The sequence below is a fragment of the Cyprinus carpio genome, chromosome B13 (genome assembly GCF_018340385.1).
Source record: "Cyprinus carpio isolate SPL01 chromosome B13, ASM1834038v1, whole genome shotgun sequence".
Classification (NCBI taxonomy): domain Eukaryota; kingdom Metazoa; phylum Chordata; class Actinopteri; order Cypriniformes; family Cyprinidae; genus Cyprinus; species Cyprinus carpio.
This window is the reverse complement of record NC_056609.1, coordinates 11,839,328-11,852,600: the sequence shown is the minus strand read 5'-3', so window position 1 is coordinate 11,852,600 and position 13,273 is coordinate 11,839,328. Positions and strand designations below refer to the sequence as shown.

Sequence of the window (13,273 nt, the reverse complement as noted above, 5' to 3'; positions counted from 1 at the left end):
GAGAAAGGAAAAATTTAAATCGCATCATATGACCCCTTTAAAACCTTGTCAGAACGTATAGCTCTGGAGATTCAGCAATTCTGACAACTTCCCCGGGTGTCTTCGCTAGGCCTACATTTTGTTTTTATCATGACTTTTCATTTTTATTAATAGGAAATGTTTGTAGTCGACATATTCTAGCGTCAGCATTAAACGCGTCCAATAAACAGACTCTGCAGTGCCTGTTTACCTTGGGTGCGACATTAATTACAACAGAGTTCAAGTTGCTTGCTGAACTTTAGCGTGTCGGCCGTCGCGAGCCCCCGCGCGTGGGCACTCTCCCATAGCCGGGCTGCTTGTCGCTCCAGATCAGCGGTGCTCTCTGTCGCCAGCGGCGGTCCAGTGCGGAGCCGGAGCGAGGGGCAGCGCCACTCAGCAGCGAGATTCAAGGCAGTTTGCTGCAGTCGCTTCCAGGAGGATGGACGCCGAGATGTGTGGTGGCTGCGCGTATTAACCTTCAGCAACGGGAGTTTGTCCTACTTGAGAGAGAGAGAGAGAGCGAGAGCGAGAGCGAGAGCGAGAGGGCGGCTCAGATCTGCGTGAACTTCACCAGCCTTTGGAAGCAGTGAAAATACCAGGACGCTTTCTCCAGACGCGTTGATTCTTTATGCACGGTTTTGCTCAAGCGCTCTTCACGCAGTCAACGGTGAGTGACTGAAACCTGCTTGAAAACTTTAGTGCTAGTTTGAGCCCAAAGCGTTAGAGATGAATCATGTGTGTTTTTTGATGTTTTGTTTATGGAAAGTCGTTTTACATGCTTTGCTTACAAATAACTAGCTATTTTGTTACTGTAGTATTTTTATTTTTTATTTTTATTTACTAGTAATTAATCCTACAGTACAGTGACAGTATGCGTATTTTAATAACCTAACTACTAACGTTTAACTAGATGCTGGTACTTTTTCATTACATTAGTTAAAATTGACTAGAATTTTCATTAGTCAGTAGTACCCAGTAGTAGCCAACTTGTTCCTTTACTAATAGGCACTATCCCAACAGTGACAAGAGACTGTTGCAATGACAATAGAATTGTATTTTTGTCACTAGTACCTTTTCCATTTTTAAAATGATACTAGTATGACAGATATTGTTTACCGGTAACATTTTGTTAACATCAGTTGTTACTATTAATAGCATCTCATTACAATTTAATGTGAAAAATTTGTAAAAAATCGTAGTAAGATGAAAAGTTACATTTTATTATTATTATTATTTCCTGACCTCATGTGTAAAATGTTGTGTTCCAACAACATTTGTACTAGTAACACTGTAATGTATCTTCTTACTAATTTTTAGAATATAAAGTTAATCTTAGTTCGCTTTCGTTTGTGCTTATATACGTTGTTTTTGCTGTTCGTTTGGCTGTGAGAGTGAAGAGACTGAGCGCTTTATCTTACAAAGGTCATAATTATGTTGAATGTAGGCAGACACCAATTTATCCCAGCAAAAGTAATTATGGCATCCCAGTGTCTTTTTTAATTACAGCATATGGAGCGTCCCTCCTGGAGACACATTGTCTGAATAGTCTTTGTATTCATTCTCTGTGTGTATTTAACACATTCTCACAAATCCCCATGATTCATTCTCAATAGGTTCAGATCTCACCTTTGACTGTGTTATGTACTGTGTTATAATTGTGACTTGTCAATTACCCTTAACGATGTTATCTGAGAATGAGTGCAGTGTGTGTGTGTTTCACAAAACAGTTTGCTTTGAAAGGTTTTGTTGGGGTTAAGGGTCTTTATCTGTCACATTTTACACCTCCACCCCCACTTCAACCCACACCCCTCCCTCCCAAAAAGAAGTCTATTTACTAGATTTACATGCAAATACTGGAGTTATTTGGGAATTCCTGTTATTTTCCGTTAGATTTGATTCTCTGTGATATTCTAGATATGTTTTGTGTGATTCACCCACTTACTGTAATGCTACTTCAGTACTACAGCCTTCTTCAGCCAGCTGTTGTTGTTTAAAACAGCATTTGTTTTATGTGCTATATGACAAGAGTTATGGTACATGTTGTGCTAATTGTGTTTTAAGTGACTGTCAAATTGTAAATTAGTTAAATACTCCATATTGTTTTTCATATTGCATCGGAACACTTAAAAGTGAAGAAAAATACATTAAACACCCGGACATTTTAATGTAATGATTCAAGTGTTTGTCATGCTTGAAGACACTGCAGTGCTTAAACACAATACAAGAAGAACATCAGTCAAGTTTTTCCTCTTCCTCTTTAAAAGAATCAGGCCTAACTTTGACCAACTTACCTGGCATGCTCACCACATTCAGCAAAACAGTTCTGTTTCATCTGTCAACATAAAGTAAGATCTTATGAACTGAAAACACAAAGTCCCTTATCACCAGACTCTAGAAACCCACTTGTGGTTCCCATAAGTAGAAGTTGAAATATTAGACTAGATACAATTCTGCTGTTATAAAGACATTCTTCACACTGTCAGAAATGCCCCTCTCTGGAATTCCATTCTTATTATGAGGCATGTTTTAGCAGTATGTTTATTTATATTTTTTAGGGCTTTAAAAGCTACAGTATGTGAAACAGGATATGCAGCATTCATGCACCACTATTACTTGTACTTATAGCCATCTTTAAAATTGGGAGAATCCAATGGCTATGTACTGACACTCTGATTTCTGGCACTGCACATGGTCCACCATACCCAGCTGCTTTCAGGCATCCCATTGGAAGTATTTAGGATAGAAGTAGGCGGATGAAAGTTACATTTCATATTTTATATATACACTCTATGCCTTGTGTTTGTATGAAAATGCATGCTGGTTGTTTCAATCAGTCTCTGTACAGGAAACCATTTATTGAGTGTGTTTATCATCTTACAGTTGATATACTGCATAACAGTATGAATGAGAATTGACAAATTATCCTGGCAGCTGTATTTAATTTCAAGGCCTTGAGTCTTTGAAGTATAGAACATATAGCTTTGGGAGTCAATTTAAAAGTTATTTTTGAAGAATTTCCAAAGAGAAAGATGAAATGTATAAACATAAATTATTAATATTTGAGATGTCCTTAATCCCTCTGCAAAAATGGTTTTCCTCCCAAGAGGAAACAGTTTTGCACGCTGTATATTCCTGGACTTGCATTGCACACAGTTTTATAATTTCACAAGTGCAGGCAGTTTAATATCAACAGACTGCTTTTATGAGTCCAGCCGAAGGGAATCACTCACATGAGCTGTCAGTGTGTTTATAGAGTTAAGAAAGGCAAGTCAGTGTGCTGGAAGGCTGGTCACACTATGAAAGCCCAGCTGTTGCTAACAGTGTGTGGGAAATAGGAATCAGAAGTAAGTGCTCAGTGATCACTAGGTCATGTGACATACATTCCATGTAGCTCATATAACTTTTAACCAACTGCAGTGGCAGCCTTACTGAACCAGGCATGTGAAAGTCTTTAGTGTTGGATTGATGAATATAGAGACTGATAAAATGAACAAAGCGTCTGTTTCAGAATGAATTTGGCATCTGCTGCATGAATGAAGACAGAGTTTGTAATTTCATAGGGTGTTGGATGGCTTTTGGCAGGCGTTGCTTTGTGAACTTGCCTACCATTTTTGTCTTGATTGGAAGTGCATGTCAGTATACCGACATTCTAGGGCACCAAATTTATGAGGTTATCTGTGATATGGTCGGTGTGGGAAAAGTTCAGCGCTGACACAGAGAATACCGTAAATCTTTGATTTAGTTGCTGGAGTGGCTCTAACGTAGCCATTTATTAAATTCACCAAGACTTTTCTGTCTGAATTTTAAAAGAATAATGGCATTTTTACATGATTGGGGTCCTGACAGTAGATCTAGCGCTCTTGAGGATGATTTGCTGAGATATGCATATATGTGTGTATTTATTTATGGCTCTGTGTGTGTATGGAAGCAGTTGATCTGTATCATGTTGGGGGTAGAAGCCATCCATTAATATTCCTGAGAGAAAATCAATGTGCACCACACTGTTTTCTTGGTTTTGTCATTCACTTTCTGCTAATATATCACATGGATTAAGTTTCTTGACGGATTTACAAATTGGAACAGAACAATCTGCATCACTCAGCTCGATTACAGGCCTCTCTGTGGCTGTCGATTGGACCCCCTCAATCTCAATCTATCACAAAGCACTGGGTAATTTTAGTTCAGGAAGAATTTCACAGAATAAATGAATCAAACGCAGTGCTTGAATGTTGTGATAATGAGAACTGTGAGGAGCCATTATTCTGCTAAATCTATATAGTCAAGATGTCAGTGTAATGCTTACAGCTGTGATGTTGAGGACAAGCAAACCCAAGCCTCACGACTGACCTCAGAGAGTGAAGTCAGCAAAGTTATAGTGATAGGCTGTAAGCTCCTCCCACAAAGATGCCCATCCACTTCTTGTGGAGGTCTTTGGAGCAGCAAGTTGTGATTCCCAGTGATGTGTACAATGATGTGTGTGGTGTACTTTGGCAATTTGCATTATGAGGTTAAAGGGCTTTTTTCAAAACTTATTAGATGTCTCATGTCAAATTTGTACATTTAATAAATAAATTCATTTATCAAAAAAAATTATTTTTGCACAGCAAAAGTGACACAGAAACTGCATCTAAAGCAGCATTTTGATTTATTTACACATGTATTTAGATGTATTTACCCTGAAAATACAGTTAAATAATTACAATAATTGCAATGCAATAATGTGATTAATGTTTTAAAAATAATATTTTGAATGTTGAAATACAATAAAAAAATGTTTTAATTGTTTTAATGTCAGGTTCCATTTTGTCAAAACCACAATTATGATATTATCATAGATGATAAATATTGAACACCTGAGGGATGCGATGCAATTTTAGGGCCAATAATGATCCAATAATCAGCAGGTTTTTGTGGAAGTTAAATGAAGTAATAATTGTACTTTTTGTGTTTCAACTGTTTCAAATTGAATGTCTACATAGAAGCTATAAAGAGGCTTATTTACATAAAAAGGATATACAAAAAAGGACAATGAGTCTCATTCATATGCACTTTTTGTGCATGAAATTTATGAATTTGTTCATGAAATCTGTGAACATTTTCACAAACAAATCATGAGAACCAAATAACTGTCATACTAAAATTGATTCAAAATTTACAACAACAGCAAAAAAAAAAAAAAAAAAGAAAAAAAAAAATTGGGAATAAGTGAAACTCACACACTGTGAAGATGAACATAAGATGTTTTATATGTGTTTTATGCAAATTACTAACCTTAGGCACTTGATCGCTCATTTAGAATAATCCAGCTTAATTAACTTTAGAACAAGTTGCATATATGCATATGCATATGCATTTGTTCCGAATTATGCAAAACCTTTTTCTGTGCATATAAATTATTAGTGAATGAGACCCAATTAATGCCTGTTATTAGTGAACAAGACAACTTAATGGCTGTAATTTCATTATCAACATTAATTATAATAAAAAAAAATTCCCAGTTATCAAAGTTATTCCCAGTTATCAAAGAATAATATTTTGGCCTCCGATATATTCTGAGGGAAGTGCACTCTGAATCTCACGTCTCGTTCTTGGACTGCTTTCTATTAGCCAGGAATCTGCCCTGTCCAAGGGCTCCGCAAATCTGCACTCCCCCACACTGAGAAAGAAACATTATGAAAACACTGTCCTTTTTGTACGCTCCCTGATTTATGATCTTTGGCCTGCAAGAGATGTAAAGCACGCAGCTCTTTCTGTCCATCTCTGTCTCCAAGCTGATGCAACGCAGGGGTCCTCGGCTCACAACTGTTTCCACTGCACAGTGCGTCCCATGGGGATGTGAGTTATAATAGGAGACAAGCCGCTCGCTCTGCCTGAGGCTTGCTCTGACACTCACCTCTTTCTGCTGTGCTGCTGGCTTTTCCAGTGCATCTCCCACTGACTACAAACAAGCAAACTGTGCAACATGCCAGAGTTTCCTGCTTTACAGCTGCTGACCTTGCCTGCATTTTAACCTCTGATCTGTAATTAAGTGTGTAAACATTAGTTCAAGAGCGGACAATGGTAGAGGAATGCCAAGTTTGCAGTCTGTTTTAGGAGATTCAGATTTATGCTTGGAGTCACTGAAGCTGTTTAACCAGTATGTCATCACCATTTATACAGAGCGGCCCTTTAATGCCTCACTTGTATGTGTGTGGTCAACACCCACATCCAGTCTACAGACCTCACACAAGACCAATCCAACAGGGATGGGATGAGGTTTAAATGTAATTGTCAGCATTTTAGTTCTCATTTGTAGTCAAAATTGATCCACAGTTGTCACATTAAATTTGTTAGTCACAGATATTTCGTAGATAGTTTCTCTGTCTCTGTAGTACTTCTGCTTAAAAGAGTTCATTAATAAAACTGTAGTAAAACTGATTTGATGGGTGAATCAGTAATGTGACGCTAATTTTTGTGTTCTCTATAATATTCTCTCTTTAATTTGTTTAAAAATAAATTAAAATTAATTGTAGTATGTGATTGAAACATGTTTTTAAATAAACATATTTATAAACAAATAAATGAATTAATAAATACAATAAATACATATAGAAGAAATTAGATCAAAATGTAATTCTATTTATTCTATTCTATTAATTAATTCTATATTCATTTGTTTATTTATTTGTCTTTGAACTCATTCAGTGTTTTTCTTTGTTTTTAAAAGACTGATATAGAACAAAGTCTTTAAATTTTTCTTATATAGATTTTTTTTTTTTTTTTTTTTTTTTTGCCATTATCATAAATTGTTTTGAAAATGGTATAAAAATTATTAAATTAAAGGCTCTGGTCACACTTTAGTTTGGGGACCAATTCTCAATAACTGACTTTTTGCTCTATAAACTCCTAATTTATTAATAGTTAGGTAGTTGTTAAGTTTAGGTTTGGGATAGGATCAAGGGATCTAAAATATGGTCATGCAGAATAAGGAATTAATATGTGCTTTATAAGTATAAACAGCCAATATACTAGAAATTAGCATGCTAATAAGAAACTTGTTAATAGTGGGAACTTCTCCTTAATCTATAGTGTTACCAAGGCTCTTTTTCATAAAAACCATTGTGCAAATTGGCTCTTTTGAACATAAAGTTCACATAAAGTTCATGAGATTCCGTAAAGGAGAAATGCCATGTAGATAGCAATTCAATTATAGAGCTGATGAAATCCTATATTGACGTCCCCTCTGAAGGTTTTAACCAGCTATGTAAGATAATCCAGAAATCAATCTTTAGTGGAATTTGTCGCTTGTGTAATTGATGGCTGCATGAGAACCTCTGGTTAAAAGATTGCAGATCTATAGTTTGAAATTCTGTCTCTCTGTCTTTGACGCAGCAGGCTGCATAAACCAGGGGGCTTATGCTCAGTCCAGTCATGCTGAACCATGACGGCAGTCTCGCAGGCATGTCTAAAGAGCCATGTAGGCTTTGATTGCCCCGTCTTGTGAGGGGATTACCATCCACACAGCCTAGCACAGCAATCTAAACAGCTCTCATTTTGTGTCCTTGAACACCCCCATCCCACATGCAGGCCATCAGACAGGCTCATTAGCCGTCTAGAATATAGAGACCTGAGTCTGGAAGTTGCAGCTTTGTAGTGCACCATGTTCACACTTAATCTCCAAAAACCTGGAGTGACTGCAGCAAGGTTGTTGACCTCTCTCAATGGCCTTGTTAACCTCTCTGCTGTCCCATGTTGAGAGGCATCTGTGAAGGTAATGGGATGAGGTCAGAGTGTCAAGAGATGGTCCAGAAGACACAGTACTATTTCAGTGCTATCCATTATGACAGTGAGCGGGTAGCATCCATACAGGCCAGTATTCAGCCTGGAATGTGTTGACCAATGGAGCAAGCATTTGGCAGGATGTTTAAGAGCAGAACTGAATGCCGAGAGGCCACTAAATGAAGTACACATTTTTCTGACATTCCATTGGCTTGCACTGAGGCATTGTGTGTAGAAATAAAGACTTATCTGGGAAATACTAAACTGGCACACAAATAAAGCCTGAATCCCCAGACATCTTGATTCGCTGGTTCTTCCATTTTTAAGTGGAATTAGAGTATATGAGATTCTGCAGGCTGACATATGAATATGGATGGAGCTGTACATTTACATTAGCATGCATCATACTCTGTAATTGCTATCACTTTATAAATTCATATATGCATGTTATTTAGCCTCTGTTGCTCAACTACTAAATAAATTCATTTTCAGTAATGAATTTTTTGGCCAAACTGATTAATTGGCCAAAATTCGTCTTTTTATAATGGCTTGGCTGGTTAACAGAAGCATTAGCTCTAATCCCCTTCTCCATATTTCTAAATTATTTCCTAATGTAGTTTTCTTACAAACCCGACATTGACATTATGAATATTGAATATTGGTGAGTAGATGCTGACAAAACTTTCATTTTTTGGCAGTGTTTCTGTGCTTGCAGTAGATTGCTGCAATAAAACAAAGAAATCAGTTAGAGCTTTTTTAACTGCAAGTTCCATTTTTCCAAAATCAATGGATTTTTTGAGTGAGTTATTGTTTAAATGCCTGAAACAAAGTCTGTGGTTAACACAAGCTCCAAAAATTAATGTTCAACATGTTAAAAAATAATGTTAAACAGGAAAACTCATCTACTTAATAGTCAGCTTTTACAGTCTCTTTGTGTTTGTACTCATGCTCTTGCAAACTATTATATCTCAGACTTTCCACCTTGTAGATTTTATACAAAAATTGAAAAAGTTGTCAGAAGCTTAGTGATGGAAGTCATGCAAATATGGTGTAGTTCTTTAGCTTTTTTGCTTCTGTGGTTTGCATTTATTCTTAATATTATGTTCATTTGTGAAGATTATCATGATGAACAAAACAAGTAAGAATAAAACTTTTGTTGGTCACAGAACTTATTTTGAGCATTTCTCAAAAAGCCAATGGAAGAGTCCTATTGGCTTTTTTATCAAGGAAACCGGTTGATGCTAACTTAAAGTTTGGCCTATGGCTTGGTAACTTGCAACTTTACTTCTTTGAAATCTTAAATCCTAAAAATAACACATTCAGGACAATATGGTTCATAGGATGCCTTTTCCAGAGGTAAAGATTCCTGAACAGATTAGTTCAAATCAACATTAACAGCATCACCATATGTAAACCTGGATCACAAAACCAGTCTTAAGTAGCAGGGGTATATTTGTAGCAATAGCCAAAAATACATTGTATGGGTCAAAATGATAATTTTTTCTTTTATGCCAAAAATCATTAGGATATTAAGTAAAGATCATGTTCCATGAAGATATTTTGTAAATTTCCTACTGTAAATATATCAAAACTTAATTTTTGATTAGTAATATGCATTGCTACGGACTTCGTTTAGACAACTTTAAAGGCAATTTTCTCAATATTTAGATTTTTTGCACCCTCAGATTCCAGATGTTCAAATAGTTGTATGTCGGCCAATTATTATCCTATCCTAACAAACTATACACCAATGCAAAACCTATTTATTCAGCTTTCAGATAATGTATAAATCTCAATCTATTTTATTATAAAAAAAAAAAAAAAAAAAAAAAAATGACAGTTTCGGGGTCCTGGGTCACATATAAAGTATTTATGTGTATGCGCATTTGTGAAAGTTTGCACTTAGTGTAATTGTGGGAAGTGGGGTTGCTGTGAGCTCCATGTGGATAGAGTTTAGTGAATGACTCTGCCAGATCGCCTGTGGTGTTGTTCCCTCTTCAGCCCACTCCATCAGCTGACTCTCATCCCCCTCTCTCATGTCTTTTCCCATTCCAAAATGAAAAGAAAACAGGGGTGTACCATAAATTGCCTGTATGAATGTTACCGCTGTGCAGATTATTCACATTTTACCATAATTGCAGACAGTTGGAAAATGAAGAGAAATAGTTGTTTTTTCTCTCTCTGTGGTGTGGTGTCCACCCTCTGGCTCTCTCTCCACCACCCCTTCTCTGGAGCCAGTCGATGAGGAACGGTCTCTTTGGCTGCTGTTGTTTTCGCGGCTCTGTCTGTGAGCTCTGGGGTTCAGTTCAAGCCCCACAGTAATTTTATCACCCCTCTCCTCAATAACACAAACACTAAACCTTTACTCACAACCCATAATTCTGATTTATGTCACTACAGCCAGCTTGTCCTGACATTTCCAGGAGTTTCTGAATTCACGGCTGAGACGAGCTGTATAAAGCTATGATGGGGGCAGACATATTTCCACTGAATACTTTTTGATTTAAATGTATGGTTGACTCATTCTGTTTGGCACTCTGTCTTCTTAACTTATTTTTAGCGACAGGTCTGCTCTGTTAATGGAGGAGTCAGTAATGTGTGTGTATTTGTTTGAGCCAAACAGTCTCTCATTTAGTACTCAGCATACATACAAACATACACTATTATTCAACATTTGGAGTCATTAGAAACTTTTAAATGCTTTTAAAATCTCTTATTCTTACCAAGGCTGTTTTTTTAATCAAAAATACAGTATAACAGTAATATTGTGAAATATAATTACAATTTAAAGTTTATACATTCATACATATATGTAATTTATTCCTGTGATGGCAAAGCTGAATTTTTTTGTCACATTATAAATGTCTTCACTGTCACTTTTGATTAATTTACACTGTCCTTGCTGAATAAAAGTAATAATGTATCTACTATTTGAAAACAGCACCTGTAAGCTATTATCTGAATAAGACAATTGTAGTAAATTCAGTTTTAAGCCTTATTTCACATTCAGCAGTATTTTGTGGGACTGTTCTTCACATATCATTTGTCCTAAGAGAGCAGTAATGGATTTCCTGTGGCCCGCGTATAAAGAATTAGGAGTCTACTTTAATAAAAAGGCAGAGATGGATAACATACATAAATATTTTGAGACACTTAATTTTCTCAATGCTCAGCTAAAACTTTAGTGTTGCACTGCGACTATTTATCAATGTCATGATCACATTGAGCAGATAAATGCAACTTGCAAGGCATTTTCTTTCTCACTTTGGTAGCGACGCCTAATAAACAAAAGGCCACAAAAGTTGAGATAATACGTGTTCTTCATATAAATCTATCAAGTTTTTTTTAGAAGACTTGGATTAAACCATTGTATTCATATTCATTTCTTTTAGGATGACTATGAACTTTTCAAAGTGGCAAATACTTAAATGAAAGTGAAAGTGAATTGATATGTGGCCAAGTATGGTGACCCATACTTGGAATTTGTGCTCTGCATTTATCCCATCCAGTGGTCAGCATTCATTGCAAAATTGGTTTTTAGAACCTAATCATAATCAAAGGGATAATTTGTTTGACCTTTGTCATGTAGTATGACCCCCTCTTCATGCAGATCAGATGCCTAAAGCAGGAGTCTGTCCTGAATGTGAGAACTTTAACCTGTTTGATGCTCTCGGAGGAGAGTATGAGAAAATAAGGCAGGTTTAATTGGGCCTCACATTGCTTGTCATTGAGGCAGCAGCACGGAGAGGTGAACAAAACCAGGACGGCACATCTGGGAGACCAGCCAGCCGGAGTGTGGTTGGTGTTCACCGGCCACTACAGGCCACTATGTGTACTGCTGACAAATTAGTGCAGGATACTGAAGTTTTGTGTGTCAGTATTGATTTGAGAGGACTTCAGTTTATTTGGTGACTCAGCATTTCCCTACAGAACCAAAGTACGTGCAGGATTTCAATATCGCAGTACTGAGATCAGCTCATTTGCTTGACATTTTAATCTCATGTCAGGAGTATTTCTGATTCCTCATGATTTATGTGGAAAATAAGACTCATATTGTCACAAATTTGAGGGAAAATATTGAAGCAGTTTTGTTTGTCTATAAAATATTAGGCTGCCAGTCATTAACATTTTATCTGTATTAATCACACTGTTATAAATGCAGTTTCCGAGAAGCAGTAATTTGAGATGGATAGAAGCTGTGCTGACTGTTTTAATGGTGAAGCCGTTTCTTCTGTTTTTGTGCTGCATAGAAAAAAAGGATTAGAGTGAGTTACGTAACTCCCCCCAGAGCCTCTCCTCACGCATGGCCGTCTGGAGCAGAATATCTAAATAATGATTTTGGGGTTTATTTATGCTTAATTTGCACAGTCCCTTTTGGTCTATTAATGCATCTGCCTTCTTTTCATGTTTGATGAGCTAAAATGAGAGAGGGGAGAAGAGAAAGAGGTAGTGATGGGGTATTTATAGAGTATCCTGCTGTGGGGCTGGCCGGTCTATCCTATCAGACCCCATCAGATCTCCATACGGACTCTAGCTCTCTCACATGCACAAAGAGCACTACAACTACATCACTCCTTTTAAGACAGTCAGCATTTTTCCCTCAATAAACTCCTAATTTGCTACTTATTAATAATAAGTAAGTTAGTTAAGTTCAAGTATTGGGTAGGATTAGGGATGTAGAATATGGTCATGCTGAATATGTGCTTTATAAGTATTAATAAACAGCCAATATGTTAATAATAGGCATGCTAATAAGCAACTAGTTAATCATGAGACTTGGTCCTTATAATAAAGTATCACCGATTTATTTATTTATTGTCTATTTTTATGTATTTACTTCATTTTATTAATTCATGATCCTAATATGTATTTTGCATCTTTTTAATTCATATTTATGTATTATTATAGTATTGTTTTGATTATATTTTTGGTTATTTTGCTATGTGATTTTGTCATTTTGTTAGTTTTCATTTTTTTATAGTTTAAGTTTTTGGTTATTTTGCTATATGATTTTGTCATTTTTGTTAGTTTTCAGTTTTTAAATTTTTTGTATTTATAATTTATTTTTATTTCAGTTTTAGTAATTTTAGTGCTTTTTAATTTTTTTACATTTTTTTAAATTTAATTTTTCAGTTTTATTTAAATCAACAAAAATGGTTTTATTCAACAATACAATAAGTTGGATTTTTACTGGAAAACAAGGCATTTTGCTTGGTCATGTACAGTATGCACTGAATATTTTAGGGTAATTTTTAAAGAAAAAAGCCTTATACAAAAAAAATGTATAAATAAAAATAATTATTGTAATTGAGTTAATAAATAGTGTTGCTAGCTGTATGAAAATATTAATTTAATATAAATAGTTTTCTGTATACTGTGTCTTAAATAGAGTTGTGTGAATAATTAAAAATGATTTGATATTTAATGTGATATGACATGCAACACTCGCTTTCAGACTTCGTACATACAATTATATGGCTTGAAACAGCATCAGAAA

General features: G+C 35.9%; 1 protein-coding gene across 2 annotated transcripts in view; it reads left to right on the top strand.

Annotated features, from left to right (window-relative positions):
- Positions 1-326: 326 nt before the first annotated feature.
- LOC109100560 (leucine zipper putative tumor suppressor 2 homolog) overlaps positions 327-13,273 on the top strand; it is a 59,338-nt gene continuing 46,391 nt past the window's right edge. For both annotated transcript variants that reach the window (XM_042736555.1, XM_042736556.1), the window contains exon 1: positions 327-685. The gene's annotated coding sequence lies outside the window, so the exon portion shown is untranslated. The remainder of the gene's footprint in view (positions 686-13,273) is intronic.